The sequence below is a fragment of the Rutidosis leptorrhynchoides genome, chromosome 6, assembly GCF_046630445.1.
Source record: "Rutidosis leptorrhynchoides isolate AG116_Rl617_1_P2 chromosome 6, CSIRO_AGI_Rlap_v1, whole genome shotgun sequence".
NCBI lineage: Eukaryota > Viridiplantae > Streptophyta > Magnoliopsida > Asterales > Asteraceae > Rutidosis > Rutidosis leptorrhynchoides.
The window spans coordinates 285,627,945-285,648,384 of record NC_092338.1 but is presented as its reverse complement, the minus strand read 5'-3'; positions in this window follow the sequence as shown (position 1 = coordinate 285,648,384).

The window sequence follows — 20,440 nt, the reverse complement described above, 5'->3', positions numbered from 1 at the left end:
GTCACACCCGTAACAACATGTGAGTAAAACACGGCTATCACATCACTAATCACGCAACATGGTCCTCACGACCCCACCATCGGGGTATAAAACAACCGATAGATCACTCAACACCGGATGAAGTCAGCGGACCCCGTCAACAGTCATGCTTCACCGATATATCATTACTCCCATGATGAAGTCAGCGGACCCCGAAGGTCATTCTTCACCAATCAAAAATACCATGATGAAGTCAGCGGACCCCAAAGGTTATGCTTCACCAATCAACAATACCATGATGAAGTCAGCGGACCCCGAAGGTCATGCTTCACCAATCAACGCCCTTTTGGCCTCGAACAACGAGTAGCGTAACATCGCGCTCTGCTACGCCATAGTGAATCCTAACGGATACCACTAACCATTCACACACTCGAGCAAGAACCACCTATATCAAACATAGGCACAAAACAATAATTCTCTAGAAGAGAATCCGACACACACCTCCCTTAACCGAAGGATTTCACCTTGCTCACCAAACACGTCCATTATCTCTCAACGAGATTTACCACATTACCACCTCGGTGATAATTCAAATCCAAACCATAAGTACAATTTATCGAAAATTGTAATCTACCACAAATCGACCAAAACCAGGTCTCGACAACATTTTTCGGATCTACCAAAAGCATCATCCGAAATCTCACACTAAAACTTCCTCGTGCGGGAGTGTAACTCCCCCACTTGGAACTACGTCCCATATCCACAACTCGTACAACCGTACAATGCTACCAAAGGTAGACTTTACAAACGATTGGGCTCACATAACCCATCACCATATCTTGCTCCAGCCTTGAACACATGAAGGATTTCAATCAATCCTTAAACACTTCGAACAAAAAGTGCACCACGATTACACAAACCACACCCTCGCAATCATCCAATTGCTCTAGTTTGTCAATTTCCACCTAGTCACTCATGTACCTAAGGGTTTCACTCCGGCACCCTAAGTACAATGTAACCACAACACAATCGGAGTCGAACACCATGCTAGTAGGTATGATAGAGGCACCTAATGTCGCGTCATACAGACTCTTTTAGCAACATACATCAAGATCAACACTCGATTTCTCGGGAATCATCCCACCCGTCGAACCTCATGGTTCATCAACTTCAACACAAAAGCGAACACGCGCTTAACAACCGAACACCAAAACCCATTTCCATGGTTTGGTAGAAACATTTCCCAAATACTAAGGAATGCTTTATTGCACCAAGTCTTACACCCTTCGCCCGAAAATCAAACGTCACCATAGGGTACTTCCATTCGGAACGTCACCCATATCAATAACATGCACAAACAATGCATCTAATAAACTCAAACTCAACGGCGCATAATAAATAATCAAAGGACATATTTATTAAAATGAAATGTACCTTAACGTCTCCTTGCCGCACCCGTCCCTGCTAACTCGGGACATTCCGACTTACGACGTCCTTCTTCTTGGCAAATGAAGCACACCATGCCATCACCCTTTGGCACCAAACATTCCCAAGACTTGTGACCCCTCACGCCACAATTGTAACATCTAGACGCGCTAGAATCCGATATACTCATCCGCGTACCACCCGTGCTCACACTCGGACCCTTAGTCCTCTTACTTGGAGCACCATAAGAAACAACCATTCTCTCACTTGAAGGTTCACTCATCTTCGATCGTGAATACGACTCGAAACCTCTAGCCAAGTTGAATAATTCCGAAAATGATTTCGCTTGACCCCGGCTAATCTTATTCTTTAAGTCATCATTCAAGGTTCGATAGAAATCTTGCATCAACAAATTATCATTCCCCAAATACTCCAGGCAAAAACGAGCCTTCGCCATAAAGGTCGTCTTGAGAGTATTCAAATCCATAGAACCCTGTTGCAAATTTCGCAACTCATTACGCATTTCCGACAAATCGGCTGAAGTTCGGAACTCCTCGAAGAATTCCTTCTTAAACCCGTCCCACGATAATGCCATAAACGGTTCACCACCGATAAGATCAATCATACCATCCAACCAATCCTTGGCCCTACCCCGTAACAAACTAGTAACGAGTCTCGTCTTCTTCTCAGGAGGGCATTCAATAGTACGAAAACACCCTTCGACATCTGAGATCCAAGTTGTGCTTACCAAAGGATCTGGTTTCCCTTCATACATCGGGGGTTTAGTCCTCATGAAGCTCTTAAAACAACGCTCCATTTCACTACTACCCCGAAATTCGGAATACTTCCTATCCATTTCTTCTCAAAACGCACTCATTTGCTCCGCAACGGCGGCCGCAACTCTAGAGTTAAGCTCCTCGTCATTCGTCTCGATCTTGTTTCGCGTCATCATTCTAAAGAATGCAAAACGATTAGTCCACGAACGTATAAAACAACACGCTCCACACCGGTCCATCTTGTTAAACACTCGTCGTACATCACTTGCTAGACACGATTTGCACCCGTTATAAGGTTTGCAAGTCCTTATTACGCACACACGCCGTATCAACTTGTTAGTACAACGACTATCTTTCTCGATGATATTCGCAACGCAAACAATAACAAAACACAATAAAAATCCTACGCGATAAAACACACGCAAGAAGTAATATCATAACACAAGTCACAATCCTAGTTAGTTCACCTACACGCTATGGCACTAACCAAGTTCCCATTCCAACCCGTACTCCTACAAGTCCCGTAACAAATAAGCACACACAAAATCTAAGTCTAGGCACCTATCTCAAGTCGCCTAAATCCCTTAGACCATGCTCTGATACCACTTGAAACAACCCAACCCGTATTAAACCAGCCCATAAAAATTTTTTCCTTTTAATACGCGTTAAATAATACTTTAGGTCCCGATTGTTTTTCCATAAACATCTTTAATTATAATAGAAGGTTAAATAACCTTAAAACATTTAATACATTAGTTAATTGTCCAAACGGACATACACGACCAGACTAGTTTAGTTTCCAACAAACCGAGCATGGTGATTTGGGACTACGCTACCCAAATCCTAATCGAGTACAAAAGCAAGATCTTCTAAGCAACCTAGCTAAGATCTCTAAATCCCCAAGCTTACCTGAGCCGCCAAGCATGCGAACCTATAAAAATATCAACAACGAGAGGGTAAGCTAACGCTTAGTGAATGATAATATACTACATACATATATATGTATAAAATAGACACGCCACACAAATATCAAATACCGCATACCGAAGCATCCATGTATAAGGCAACTACCCTAAGCATACCGTACGATCTCTAAGAAACAAGCTAAAGATATCAACAAAGTACAAGTTCACCAACGACGATGTGAACAACGCCAATAAGCTACACCCGGAGGGTTAGCTACATCACGACAATACAACATTATACGTATACAATATTTAACATGCTAAACAATCACAAACATAATATGGTTAACCATAACGCTATGGTGCTACCGGCTCGTGGTTCACACCATACGTATTTGAGTCATACTCTTTTATAGTGCTACCGGCTCGTGGTTCACACTTCGATGCTACCGGCTCGTGGTTCACGCCTTGTTTTATAGTGCTACCGGCTCGTGGTTCACACTCGATGCTACCGGCTCGTGGTTCACATCTATTTTTATAGTGCTACCGGCTCGTGGTTCACACTCGATGCTACCGGCTCGTGGTTCACATCTATTTTTATAGTGCTACCGGCTCGTGGTTCACACTCGATGCTACCATCACATCCACAAATAAATACACCATAAACATGAACGCATAATTATTCCACTCACAATATTAACCCTTCGCCATTAGGGTTATATAATCCACATCACCCGCCCATGTGATAACGTACACAAAGTGTGCACATCGTCAAAGGTGGCCAACCAAACGCACAACCGTGCTAATTAGACCTATATACAAGTCCATCAATCCACCTATATGTGAAGTGAGCTCTATAACTGAGAACCACTTCACCCGACCCGCACCCATCCTACACATACATATGCACATAGGATATTAACACTCACCTTGTCGCCTTGATGAACGCTTCCGAATAATCCGCAACTCGCCGAAGGAATGTACCTATTCCATTATCATAAATACCACAACACAATTAGGATGGATTTACAAACCAACCCAATTCGACCCTTAGTGCAATTTCGACCCAAATGCACTTCCAAGCACAAACCGTGCCCAAACTAACCAATAATCACTGACACAAGTGACAATGGTCCTAATATGCCAATTAAACCCGAACACAAGTGTTAAACACTTATCGTTCTCAAATTAGCCCATAAACCCTAATTTTGACCCATAAATTCAAAATCTCACCAATTACAAGTTTTGACACCAAAACATATTTAACTCGATTTTATACTTCAACTTAATCCATTTTAAGTTTATAAACCTCATCGAATCGACATTCGGGTCATAATCCTCAACAAACCCTAATTTTGACTCTAGTCAAAATTAGTCAACCACGAAAACCCTAAAAGTCTCCAAAACACCAATAATCACTAATGCTAGCGATTGTACACCATTTACAAGTCTTAAACATGGCTAAATCATTAACCAACCCAAAACCCACCAATAACAACAATAAACTCGAATCTTGGTGTTAATCTTCAACTAACAACTAAATGGGTTCCATCTATGAACATACAACCCAAAAGCCCCAAATTTGAATGATGAACACGAAAATGCAATTCGGAGTTAGAGCTTACCACTAGTATCACCATGTAGCTAAGAACGAGGAGAACAAACTTATCAACTACGCCAAAGATCAAAACCCGCTTCTTCCTTTCCAAAATCCCACTTGAATCACTTGGGGTATTTGAGTTTCTTGGGAGAAAATGAAAGAAAAAGGAAAAGAAAATAAGAAATGAAATGAATGGATGAGGTTAAATCCTCAAATATGGCTCAAATGTGAAAAGACCAAATTGCCCTTGAACTTCATTTGAAATTACAAGAATCTGGTGTCAGTTCGTGCAGTATGCCGCGTCGCGGCATTAATGGTCGCGCCGCGACCTTTGCCTGAGTCTAGTGCCTTCTTTACCACACTTTCTGATCTGAATTCTAGTTGATTGCCGCGCCGCGGCGTCATTTGTCGCGCCGCAACACACGGCGTGATCTGAGTCATTTTCTTGCATACAAGACCTCAACACCTGAACATGTCCCGAACCCTTCATACGCCTATCGTACATACACAATACACCTATAAGTCATGTACGGGGATAACGGGGTGTTACAATACTGGTGCCGATAGAAGTTATGTATGTAGACATTTTTGCGATAAGATTAATTGGTCATTAGTCCCGTTAAAAGAGAGTATGCTTGTCGAGGTCGCCAATGGAAAACTTGAAAAAGTTGACCATATTAGTCGAGAAGCTATTATCAACATAGCTGGAGTAGATTTCGAAATTGACTTAATACCCATTAAATTGGGAAGTTTTGACGTGATCGTCGGTATGAATTGGCTGACGAAAGTAAGGGCCGATATTATTTGTGGAGATAAAGCTCTTCGTATACCACAAGGCGATGGTGAACCCCTGACTATTTACGGAGAGAGATGTACCTCGAAGCTGAACCTCATTAGTTGCGTGAAAGCGCAAAAGATTATGAAGGAGGGACGTCTTGCTGTCCTAGCGCATGTGAAAACGGTAGAAACTGAGGTGAAGAGTGTGAACGACGTTCGAATTATGAACGAATTTTCCGATGGCTTCCCAGAAGAATTGCCCGGATTACTGCCGCCAAGAGTAGTAGAGATTCAAATCGATTTAGTGCCAGGAGCAGCACCTGTAGCTCGCGCACCTTATAGACTCGCACCTTCCAAGATGCAAGAATTACAGAGCCAACTACAAGAACTGTTAGATCGAGGATTTATCCAACCAAGTTTCTCGCCTTGGGGCGCACCTGTGTTGTTTGTGAAGAAGAAGGATGGATCCTTCCATATGTGTATCGACTACCGTGAACTCAACAAATTGACAATCAAGAATCGGTATCCTCTTCCTAGAATTGACGATCTTTTTGATCAACTACAAGGATCGAGCATTTACTCAAAGATCAATTTGCGATCCGGTTATTACCAGTTGAGGGTGAAAGAAAGTGACGTGATGAAAACTGCATTCAGGACCCGTTATGGTCATTATGAGTTTCTCGTGATGCCATTCGGTTTAACAAATGCACATGCCGTGTTCATGGACCTCATGAATTGTGTCTGCAAGCCGTACTTGGATAAGTTTGTTATCGTCTTCATAGATGATATCCTCATCTACTCTAAGAGCAAAGAAGAGCATGAGCAACATCTCCGACTAGTACTTGAACTCTTGAGACAAGAGCAACTTTACGCCAAATTCTCCAAGTGTGAATTTTGGTTGAAAGAAGTCCAGTTTTTGGGTCATGTTGTGAGCGACCAAGGTATCAAAGTTGATCCTGCCAAGATTGAAGCTATCAGAAAGTGGGAAACCCCCACTACTCCGACACATATTCGCCAATTTTTAGGTCTCACCGGTTACTACCGAAGGTTCATTGAAGGATTTTCTCTAATTGCGCGTCCTTTGACTGCACTGACTCACAAAGGGAAGAAGTTCATTTGGGAACCCGCACACAAATCAGGATTTCAAACTTTGAAGAATAAGTTAACCTCCGCACCTATCCTATCACTTCCTGAGGGCAGTAACGACTTTGTTGTTTATTGCGATGCTTCGAAAAGCGGTTTTGGTTGTGTACTGATGCAACGATCAAAGGTTATTGCCTATGCTTCTGGTCAACTAAAGATTCACGAACGGAACTACACTACTCACAATCTTGAACTTGGAGCCATTGTCTTTGCTCTTAAATTGTGGAGACACTATTTGTATGGGACTAAGAGTACTATCTTCACCGATCACGAGAGTCTCTAGCACATCTTTGATCAGAAGCAACTGAATATGAGACAGCGTCGATGGATCGAGATGCTCAATGACTACGATTGTGAACTTCGCTATCATCCTGGCAAGGCCAATGTTGTAGCTGACGCTTTGAGCTGAAAGGAGAGGACGGCACCTCTTCGTGTTAGGGCTTTGAACATCACCATCCATTCGAACCTCAACAGTCAGATTCGAGTAGCCCAAGATGATGCTCTCAAGGAGGAGAATATATCTCAAGAACATTTGAACATACATGTCTCTCGATTCGAGGTTAGGGAGTCTGGACTCCGATGTTATGCCGGAAGAATTTGGGTACCTTGTTATGGAGATTTACGGAACCTTATACTTGATGAAACCCACAAATTGAGATATTCGATTCACCCTAGAGCGGGCAAGATGTACCACGACCTTAAAGAACAGTATTGGTGGCCGAATCTTAAGAAGGACGTTGCGACTTATGTTGGTAAGTGTTTGACTTGTTCAAAAGTTAAAGCCAAGCATCAAAGGCCCTCTGGATTGCTTCAACAACCAGAAATCCCACAATGGAAGTAGGAACGGGTTACAATGGATTTCATCACCAAGCTACCAAAGACAGTGGGCGGATACGATACTATTTGGGTTATTGTTGACCGCCTCACCAAATCTGCACATTTCTTGGCTATGAAGGAAACGGATATGATGGAGAGACTTGCTCAATTATACATCAAGAAGGTTGTATCTCGTCATGGTGTACCTTTATCGATCATCTCAGATCGCGATCCCCGTTTTGCTTCTAGATTTTGGCGTTCTTTGCAAGAAGCCATGGGAACTCGTCTGGACATGAGTACTGCTTATCACCCTCAGACTGACGGGCAAAGTGAACGAACGATTCAGACCTTGGAGGACATGTTGCGTGCATGTGTCATTGATTTCAGAAAGGCCTGGGAAAGGCATTTGCCATTAGCCGAATTCTCGTACAACAACAGTTATCACTCTAGCATTAATGCCGCACCTTTTGAAGCATTGTATGGCCGCAAGTACCGATCTTCTATTTTTTGGGCCGAAGTAGGCGAAAAGTAAATCACCGGACCCGAGGTAGTCCATGAAACAACAGAGAAGATTGCTCAGATTCAAGCTAGACTTAAGACTGCCCACGATCGTCAAAAGAGTTATGCCGATCTTAAACATAAGGACTTTGAATTCAACGTGGGCGACCGTGTAATGTTAAAAGTTGCACCTTGGAAAGGCGTGATCCGTTTTGGTAAACGTGGAAAGTTAAAGCCACAATACATTGGTCCTTTTGAAATCTTGGAACGTGTTGGACCCGTTGCTTACCGTTTGGATCTTCCAGCACAATTGAGCTCAGTTCATCCTACCTTCCACGTGTCAAACTTGAAGAAGTGTCTTGCTGTACCCGAACTTATCATACCACTGGAAGAACTTACAATTGATGACAAACTCCACTTTGTGGAAGAACCTATTGAAATTATGGATCGAGAGATCAAAACTTTGAAACGCAACAAGATTCCGATTGTACGAGTACGATGGAATGCCAAACGAGGACCAGAGTTTACTTGGGAGTGAGAGGATCAAATGATGCAGAAGTATCCTCACCATTTCCCGACTCCTCCATCTACCTCAGCTTAAAATTTCAGGACGAAATTTTCTTTAACAGGTGGGTAATGTAACGACCCTGGATTTTTCAATGTTATTTATTAATAATTATTATTATTAATACTTGTGATTAAACGAATGTATGTTATTACATTTACTTGTTTCCATGATTAACCGTGCTTAACTTTAAATGCCCGAAACATCTTTGTGACACACGAACATTACACGAATAATATTTTCAAGTATTATTTACATACATGATTAAGTTTTATTAATCATTTTGATTAACTATGGTTATTAGTTAATTACTTGGGCTTTTATTGGATTTGTTTGTTAACTACTTGAACTTGGGCCTTGATTAATGGTTAATGGACTTAAGAAGCCCACCCTACCTCTTTATTGGATTAACTAGCCCAACCTACTTGTAAGTATCACTTAGATATTAAACTAGTTGGTTAGTACTTATAAGGAATCTAGTTACTACACCATCCCCATGCAACCACCCTTATTAACCACCTTTTAAGCCTTAACCATGCAAGAACCTCATGGATACTTCCCTTCCCCCCTCCCTTGATGCAGGCCGTCAGCCTTAGGCTCCTTGGGGAGTGCTTTTTGCTTCAAATTTTGTTACCATATCAACTTGTATGCTTCATTCATTACACACACATTTTTACTTGCAATATTCTCTCAACTTTTTTTCTCTCTTTTCCTCTCAAATACTTGTAAGTATTATGAACTTTTCCTTGCTAAAAACCGAATACTAACACCCCTTAATCATCATCATCACTTGTTCTTTGATTATTGTTTTGTTACTTGTTGTAGTTGTTACTTACTTGTAGTTATTACTTACATGTTTTTAAGAATCAAACTTACTAGTTTCATTCTTCTTTTATCTTGTATTTACAAGAACACACAAGAACTAAACTTTCTAGTTTATATTCTACATATATTGTTTCAAAAGATTTTGAGTTCATGTGTTGTGAAAGCATACTTGTAATTCATGTTAGTAAACTTTAAAGTTTACTTTCTTAAAGATCAAACTTTGGTTTGAATCTTTAAAGTATGAAACTCATGAACTTACCACTTGTTTACTTAGTGTATTTCTTCATATTATGCACTTTAATTTCATGTTTGTTGGTTGTTATTAGTCAAGTGTTACTAGTTAACTTTGATCTCATTAATCTTGAACTAAAAGTTAACTTGAAAGTTCAAGAACATGGGAGTGTAACTCTTTAGTTATGACTTCATACACTTGTGTTAGATTTAACTTAATAACTTTAGATCTAGACTTTTGAGTCTTGGATCTTCAAGATCTAACTAAGAACTATGTTCTACATCTTAAGATCTTGATTAGTTAGTTTACATTTAAGTTTTTAGTTCAATATTACTTTTATATTTCATGTATGTGTTGAATCTAAGACTTTGATGTAACTTTGGTTCATCAAAACACTTGCAACACTTAAGTGAGTTGTGCTTCATGTCTTAGACTTACATTTGGGTTATGATGGTCAAACCTTGGTGAAAATGATGTAAACACATCAACGAGTTGTACACTTGAAGCTATATGCATCAAGGATGAGAACCATGATAAGCATCGAGCACCAAGAACTACCGGAACCTACTGACCCTACTATTCTACTGTTTCTGTGTCTTACCCGTAAGACCTGGGCTACTGTAATTATGATTTTCAGATAGCTCTATTTGAGTAGATAACTTTTCAAATAGGACTCGTCTTAATCCGAGTTACGGTTTAGGATTTATGGCCCTCCGATCGTCACTATGTCCATTTAACGTTGTGCTGAAAAATTCTGACCTACTCGCACTTAGACCGTCGCCACGGTCAAACGAAGACGAGTTTGCTTCTGTAATTTTTACCACAACTAAAGGACTCATATACGGAGCCATGGCCACTGGTCTCACCTTATTTCAGTAGGTATAGAGGTCGTGGTGACTGACCGAACTCAGCCTTTGTTTTAAACTCTTTTCATGAACGAAACTTACTTTACACCTTTTGTTTAATGATGAATGATGATGACCCTTAAGACCTTATTTACATACTTTTAAACCTATTTGGACTATTTACTGACTTAGTACTATTTGACCTAGGTTGAGGACCCGTTTGGACAACCTTCACTACTTGCTTACTTTCCGAGTCATACTTTACCGCTACTTTATCATTGTGAGTTATAGCATTCCCTTTTTTTACTTTAACTTATTTTGGGAACTGAGAATACATGCGGATTTTATGTTTTACATACTAGGCAAGAGTACTTAAACTTATATATGTGTGGGTTATACAACGGCATAAACATTCCCTTTAGCTCGGTAACGTTTAGCCATTGGTTTTTGAACCGGTGAACGCGAATCTTAGATATGGATCCATAGGGTTTGACATCCCCACTCGGGCTAGTTGCACTAGTATTTAACGAGTGTTTAATACTTCGTAAACATACGCACTTGCCAAGTGTACTTTCAGGGGGTATAAACTTTAAGTTAGTTACCAAGTGCCCACGGTTAAGCATATACTTTATCATACTATTTTGAAACGCTCTTTGTAGCACTGAAATCTCGTGGCCTACCTTACATTACTGTTATACTTAAACTATAGCTCACCAACCTTTGTGTTGACGTTTTTAAGCATGTTTTTCTCAGGTGCTTAAGGTTATTTGCTTCCGCTGTCGTGCTAGTCTTGCCGTAGACACCCGCTACTCTAGTGTTATCACCGCATGAACTGTTTACCTTGCATTCAAACTTTAATACATTTGAAACTATGTTTTGTAACGACCTAAGGGTCACATACATTTATTCATGCTTGCTATTCGTAGAAGCATGCTGTTGGTGTAAAACATTTGATGTCGATTATGACATCATCTTTCTATCGTGAATGCAACTTCTTTTATTACAGCATATAGTACTTAACCTTATAATGATCCTATTGTTGATGATTCGTACACGATGGTTTTGTACGGGGCATCACAATAACGCTCTTTATTATCAAACTTTTGACTGTTAAAGCCGTCTTCGGTTTTCGCTGCTTCATCAGCTTTTTCAAAACTCAGAAAACTGATTCGTAGGCTAAGGTGCTTTTCAGAAATTCAGAAATTCAGAAATTCCGAGTTGAAGTTCATCAGTCCAGAAGATAGACGTTATATATATATATATATATATATATATATATATATATATATATATATATATATATATATATATATATATATATATATATATATATATATATATATATATATATATATATATATATATATATATATATATAATTATTGATATAGGAACGCTGTGGCATTTGAGAATAATGAATATTGCATCCCGGTATTTGATATGGCAATTATCGTTACAAGATGCAGATGAGTTCTTGATAGGATCTCAATAGATAAATATAGTGATTTTTTTTTTTGAAAAGATTTAAGCCAAGAAGCAACGAGGTTGTTAGTAAGTCTGTGGTTATAATGGTGAAATATAAAAGGTTTCCCGGTAACAATAAAGGGCAACTTATATATCAAAGTTATGATAAGACTAATCCGGCTGAAAAGTTGAAATTGACTTGCTGGAGCTGTGACAAAACTGGCTATTAAAAAAATTTGAAATGTTATTTTCGGTAATAACAATGCCAAAGGAGCTAGCACAGATACGTGTTAAACGTTTACTCAGGTTTCGAGAGTTTTTTAGGTGCATAAATATATACATAAATCTTTCCTTCCGTAGATGTAGTGTGGTTGGTTCATCCTCTCGATTGAGGTGTTTTCAAGAATCATGAAAGGTTTGAACGCAGATTGTAATCGTCAAGATACAAATGAGGTTTAAGATGAAATCAAGTGGCAAACTTGAAGAAATGTTTAGTTTCATATATTATAATCAATATTTTAATTCATTTTAATTGTCCAATGTTAGTAGTCTACAGTTAGTAGTTCAATAATTCATATATAGTTTAATATATAATATTCAAATTAATTAATACGTATCGTGACCCATTGTATACATATCTCAGACTCGATCACAACCCATGGTATATATAATTTTAGAATCAACCTCGACCCATTATATGCTAACTCGAGCATTACTGCATACAGTTTCTTATGGGTTATTCAAAATAATATATATAGATGATGTCAATATGATATGTTAAAACATTATATACGTGTCCCGATTTATCCGACGATATTTAAAGTGCGTAAAATAAATAACAGAAATTAAATGACGATAAATAAAACGAAGATTATGCAGAACGAAGATAATCGATGTAGAACGATATGCAGAACGAAGATTATGCTCGAGGTATAGATTGTGATGTCGAGACGTGTGATGCGGATATTGGTGTTGGTGGTACTGGTACTGTTGGTGCCGATGTTGGTGGTGGTGGTGGTGCTGCTGATGCTTGTAAAGTTTGCACCATATTCTCTAAAGCCATTACTCGAGCACGAAGTTTGTTAACTTCTTCCATTACTCCGGGATGATTGACGGTTGGAATGAGTGGATGAATAAGGTTTAGAATTTAAGATAGTATATAATCATGGCGAGATATTCGGGAAATGAGGGTGAAAATGGTGTTTCGGACTGGTTCGTAGGTAAATGCTTCAGGTTCTTCACCAAGAGGGAAATGTGGTGGATGGAAGGGATCACCTTCTTCTTGTCTCCAATGATTAAGTAGGCTACAAACCCATCTCCAATTCATCCAGAATAGATGATGGCTAATTGGTTGATCTATTCCGGTCACACTGCTTTCGGAGCTTGAGTGAAACTCCATATCGAAATCTGAGGAACTTGAACTAGTGGCGAATTCCATTTCGTACGTTGAATAAAGGATTTTTCGATATGAAATGATTCTCGGCTATCGGATGGTATTCTAATTACATAGAATATCTATATATATAGAACAAAAGATTCCGTAGATTACGGAGGAATTTACGGAATATGTCAGATAAAGTTTACAGTAACAGATACGCTAAGATATGAATTAGCAGATACGCTAAGATATGAATTTTTTTCTATACACTATCGATGCACTAAATACAGTAAGATGTGTCTAGACTAAGAATGACAAGCAGGTAATTTTTGACACGAAATGATAAGCAAAACTTTTGACATGCAGACACGGTCGAAGTCCAGACTCACTAATGCATCTAAACAACTATCAGTTAGACACACTAATGCAAGACCTGGTTCGCTAAGACCACCGCTCTGATACCAACTAAAATGCCCCGTTCATATCGATTATAAATGTTACATAATAATTGATTTCATTGCGAGGTATTTGACCTCTAAATGATACATTTTACCAACATTGCATTCGTTTTTAAAAGACAAACTTTCATCACATCGAAAGTTGACGGCATGCAAACCCTTTAATAATATATCCATCTATAAATGACTTAATAATATTCTTGATGAACTCAACGACTCAAATGCAACGTCTTTTGAAATATGCCATAAATGACTCCAAGTAATATCTCTAAAATGAACAAATGTACAGCGGAAGATTTCTTTAATACCTGAGAATAAACATGTTTTAAAAGTGTCAACCAAAAGGTTGGTGAGTTCATAGGTTTATCATAAACAATAAAATTCATCATTTTGATAGACCACAAGATTTAAATGTGCATGGTACAAATGGGCCCGAATCCTACACTCACCTGTAATGTACATGCAATTTCCTTTAAATACAGTACACATATCTCGTGTATGAAATCATTTTTCAAAATGCTTAATAACCGTACACATATCTCGTGTACAAAATATCATACACCTAACCTGTGTATAAAAATCATTCTCTCGATATATAACATTCACTTTGCTTTCTTTGCTTGGTAACCGACCTTAACATTTAATGCGCATCATAAGTATCCTCAAAATAAGGAGAACTTTCAGTCTGTAATAAATATATAAACCTCGAAGTACTAAACACCATGCCCACTAGCTCTTTCGTCTAGTGAACATTCTGGGTGGGGGTGTTAAACCAGGTAGCTACCTTTAGGATTTGCGTGAATTAGGGGCCATACCCATTTCCTAATTCTTAGGTTACCAAGCTATAATAATCAGGGGAAAATATTCACATCAATTAGTAGCAATTATAACATCCAATTAATTCAGATATAATAATCAACAGAACCTCTCTTCTGTATAATAATTCATTCGAGGAATGTTTTGCTTGTGTCTATCTCATCAAACATTTATAAAAGCATTTCATGTATTCTCAATCCAAAAATATAGATTGCAAAAGCATTTTATAAAACAGCTATAAAAACACCGCATGTATTCTCATTCTCAAAAATGTAAAGAGTAAAAGGGAATCAAATGAACTCACGATACAATATTTTGTAGTAAAAATATTCATACGACGATACTGAACAATGCAGGGTTGGCCTTGAATTCACGAACCTATATCATTTATATATGCATTAAAACATATTCGTGTACTCGAATAAATCTATATATTATTGTTAGTGATGTAATTGTTGTATTTATTAATTTATAAATTTCATTATTTATTTATATATATTTTCATTTTTGTACATAATAATATTAATATAATTAAGTTGTGTATATTAAATATATCTTTATATATATAACCTTCAATTTTTATACTTATAATCTTAACCATGTCTTTTAAACTTTTATTTTCATAATTATAATTATTTTAATAATAATAATAATAATATAGATATTACTGATAATAGTAAAAATGATAGTTTTTAAGAATTACAAAAATATAATTTTAGTAAAAATAATATTAATGATAATAACTTTTAGTAGTAACAATATAAATGATGAAAATTCATATTAATAATATAAATGATAATATTTATAATAGTAATGATACTAGCATTAATAATACATTAATAATAGTACTAATTATAATAATATTAGTAATGATAATACTAATAATTTTTAAGTGATAATACTAGTAATAATAATGACAATATCATAAGTTACATTAACAATAATAATAATCCTATAGTTAATAATAATAATAATAATAACAATAATGAAAATGATAATAATAATAATAATTATTATTATAATTCTAATAATTATAACATTAATAATAATAATAATAATAATAATAATAATAATAATAATAATAATAATAATAATAATAATAATAATAATAATAATAATAATAATAATAATAATAATGATAATAATAATAATAACATGAATAATGATAATAATAATAATAATAATAATAATAATAATAATAATAATAATAATAATAATAATAATAATAATAATAATAATAATAATAATAATAATAATAATAATAATAATAATAATAATAATAATAATAATAATAATAATAATAATAATAATAATAATAAAAGAAAAGAAAACTACCTTAGAAACCCTTTTAAAAAAAAAATTTGAATCAAGCAAGGATCGAACCCGAGACCTCTCGTTCCCCGACATCTCCCTCAAACCATTACTCCGTATTTGTTTTTCTAATTAACTTCCAACCCCAAATAATTATATCTCGTAACATTTATCATCCATTTTCTTCTTCATCTTCTCAACATATATTGACCAGAGGCATAATACGCAATCCAGTGAATTAAACATTTTAGATTTTAAAATTTCAAACGAAACAGATACTACCAATTGTTTGTTGAATTGCTTTCAACGGAAAAGAAATAAAAAAAATAAGCAGCAGCAAGAAGAAAACACGATGAACACTCATACATTGATTTTGAAATCCGGATGTTTTTAGATGATGGTTATAAAATGAAATGTGTTCTAGATCACCCTTAGAAACTTCTAAGACCATTAATTACAACAGAAACTTCGTATAAACCTTCGTTTGACTTTTTATTTTAAAAACATTAACTCCAAAATTCAGGCTCAATATAACGAATTGGAATTTGATACTTTGCAGATAGTTTGAGTGAAAGAATCCTAACAAGACTGCAATATTACATTTTGAAATTATTTTCGAATTCAAAGTTTAAAAAAAATATACAAGAAACAGAGGTAGCGGCTTCAGCTATTTTTTTTATAAATGGTTTGGTTTTCCTTCCTTTCTTCTTGAATTGCTTTAGGTATTATATAGAACGTAATTTAGATATTAATACAGTAGCAGATTCGTTTGCAGTTGTTTTGTAGCAAAATAAAATCGACAAGAATCACTAATCGTACAGAAAGAAAATAAAAATAAAATAAAGTGTGATATGGATTGTTAACAGATTGTACAATCGAATGAATCTGATACAAGATCAACCAGACATGAATATAATTCAATAAAGCTTGATTGTGAAAGGAAACAGAATAATCAATTATATATATTTATCTATGTATATGTATATCTATATAAGAATACTGTATATGTATATCAGTATATGTATTTATATATTTATATATAATTGTATTTTATGTGTGTGTATGTATTATATATATATATATATATCAGTTTACATAAATTAAATTTAACTTATATTAATAATTATTAATGTATTAATGATAACAATATTATTAACATTTATAATAATAATAAGAATACCAATATTAATAACAATAATAATACAAATAATAATAAATTTTAAAAAATGATAACAATAATATTATTACTTATAATATAATAAATTATATATAAAAATACAAATAATAATTTTAATAATACTGATGTTAATATTAATAATAATAATAATAATAATACTAATGATAATAATAATGTTAGTAATAACCATTTAAATATATCAAATTCACATCTATAGATTATATATATTTAAATAATATTAGTAATACTAGTATTGATATTAATATTGAAAGTAATAACAATGTTATTATAACAACTATAGTTATACTTGTATTATATATATGTATTATTCATTATTCATATATCATATAATAACCTTTATTTAATATTTATTATTTCTAAGATTTATATATATTACAATATATTAGAAATCATATATATTTATATATAGATTCACTTTTAATAACAACTTAATGATTCTGTATTATTATTTTACATCTTTAATTCAAATGATTAAATTATATTTTATTATTTTTAATTATCATTTACACTTACATTTATATATATATATATATATATATATATTTAATTACATATTTATTTACAAACAAATTGTTCATGAATCGTCGGGAATAGTCAAAGGTCAAAATGATTTCATAAAAATAGTTTAAAATTTTGAGACTCAACATTACAAACTTTACTTATCGTGTCGAAATCATACAAAGATCAAGTTTAAATTTGGTTGGAAATTTCCGGGTCGTCACAGTAAGCTTGCTTGTTTTTAGTCTATTTAATATTTGTGTACTCTAAATGTTGTGATAATTAACAAAACTATGATTAAAAAGAAAAGCTTGAACAAAGAAATATTTTTTTTATAAACCAAGTTAATTTTTGAAAAATAAAGTAAGTAAAGAAAAATGTGGGGTTTGGTTAAAATCGCAACTATAGTGTACATAATAAAAACACCTTGAAACTTGTCATGAAACTTAGGTCAATGCAATGTATGTGAGAAGTGAAATTACTTGTGCCTTGAATCCTTGCATAAAAAGTGACATGAGTTATTGCTTAATGTGTGCTTGATTAATTGATCATAAATGCTAGAATACGTAGGTTGTCATACATCTTAGAGCCTTAAGTGATAGACATAATATCTAAGATTAACTCTAAGCATCTCAATAAGTATTCTCGAAACTCATATCGTCATACAAAAGGTTCCTTAGTGGTAATAATAATTTGAAACTATAATCACTAGCTTGTGACTATTTTGAAAAAGAAAAAGAATTATCTTTCTTCAAAAATGAAAAAAATTGGTGATATAGTAAAAGTGATTTTTAAAGTCAAAGATACCAAATGATAAACCAGCACTTGGCTATAAAAGAAACCTTGAGTGAACGTATCACAAGCTTCTAGAAAACACACTTCATAAAACTCAACATAGTACCAAACTAGTCGACGATCGAGCCTACGGTCGACCGTGGATCGACCGCATGGGCTCTGATCAAAATGTGCTTTCGGAATTCTAAGATCGGCCGTGGTTTGACACTTTTAGATGTTGAGTCTTTTTAAAATGATTATAACATTAGTTTTACATTGTTTATTGGAAAGATTTAAACATTTGCTAATGTGAAGCAAATTATCATCATTAAAAGACACTCGTTTAAAATATCAAGTGATTTTCAAACAACTATAAGCATACAAGATCAATTATTCCCACTCAAGACATGAAATTGGTTTGCCAAATTTTAAATATAAACATGTCTAAAAGAACAATAGTCTATTCCTTGAGAAAGGTATAAAGATGAGTTATTGTGAGAATATTTGATGCTAACAATCTCAGACCTAACAAACATTGGGTACGATGTTTTATGTCTCTAACAAGTTGTAGGTTTGTTAACAAGTGTGGTGGAAAATGATGTAATCACAAGTACTCAAAACACATGTCCATGATAAGTAAGTCACACCGAGAACAAAGAACATGATGATGGTGATGTAATGTTTGATGGTAATATTTGAAGGACCATTATCGGTAGAGGTAACATTTCTTGAAAATAAATGTGCTACTTGAATTCTAGCTTGCTATGTGCATATATCTTAACATCCTAGTTAGGTCACAACGTATTTGAAAATAAAACATATTATGCATATAATTGGGTAGAATGTCTTATGTTCTTGATAGTAAATTTAGAAATAAGATAAAAACATGTCAATATATGCATTGCATCAATACATATTCTTATTAGATCTTACGAACATAAAACTAATCACCCAAGGTAAAATGTGATGGTCATTTGAGTGATTCATCCTAAAGTTAAAATATAAAGGGACATTCTCATTAAATTGCTTCAATAATGCAAATACTCGAGAAAAGATGCTAGCATTAAGAGAGGATAAATGACAAGAGTACAAAAATAATCATAATAAACAATTCTTAGGAGACATCAATAGGAGAAAAAATAGATCTTAAGTGTGTAGTCTAAGTTCTCCGTTTTCTAGGTATAGTGTAGATTTCCAAAGTTCAGCTTTGTAGTCTTATTTAAGGGGTTGTATATGATTTCTATCATCTATTCTTAATGAGATACATTTTTGATGAAAGAACTTATTCTAGCCTTAGACTTAAATGATATTATTCTTGTCTAAATTGCTAGAGTAGTAGTCATTGATAAAAATTGTTAGTTAAATGCATAAGTGTTTGTTGAGTTGTTAAAATGTCTAAAAACACACTTAGACATATTAGGACGGATGATTCTAAATCCTTAAGGTTAGAAAGCTTTAAGAATAATTCATGCTCTTAATTTCTAAACTAGGATTAGGTTTGCGTCAAACGATCACCTAGAACAAACAAGTGAAATGAAAAGTTTCAATAACCTTTTAGATAAGTTATAAGGCATTAGACACATCTATGGAAATCAATGCTGAATTATCACTCAAAGGTGTAGGTGTGACTCTAAAGGTAGATACGTCTCTAGGATACTCTTTAGAAATTAAAACCTCACAAGGTCCAAATAGACATCCTAGCAGGCTAAAGGAATAATCAAACATAACACATGAAAAGTTTAACACAATGTGATTAATAGTTAAGAATGTCCTTCAACTAGAAACTAGAACTAAACCATTCCAATTATCTAGTTTAACAAAAGCTAATCACATTGAAAAGAAAGGAGAAGTTGTTGAAACTAATCATAATAAAAGAACCTCAAGAATGTAAGATATGATCTCATGTGTGATCTTAACATAAGAATAACTAGATCTCAAGCTCTTAATGAAAATTCACGTTGTACAATTATTTCTACACTAGATCCCAACACGGTTAAACACGTTTTACTTAATGAAAATTGGGCAATAACCAAACAATAAGAATTATATTAGTTCTTGAGAAATAATGTACATGATCTAGTGTTTATGTATAAGTGAACACACAAAATCTCTTATAAAAGATGATAATCTAGGATTTAGTCTACATAGAGAAAAGAA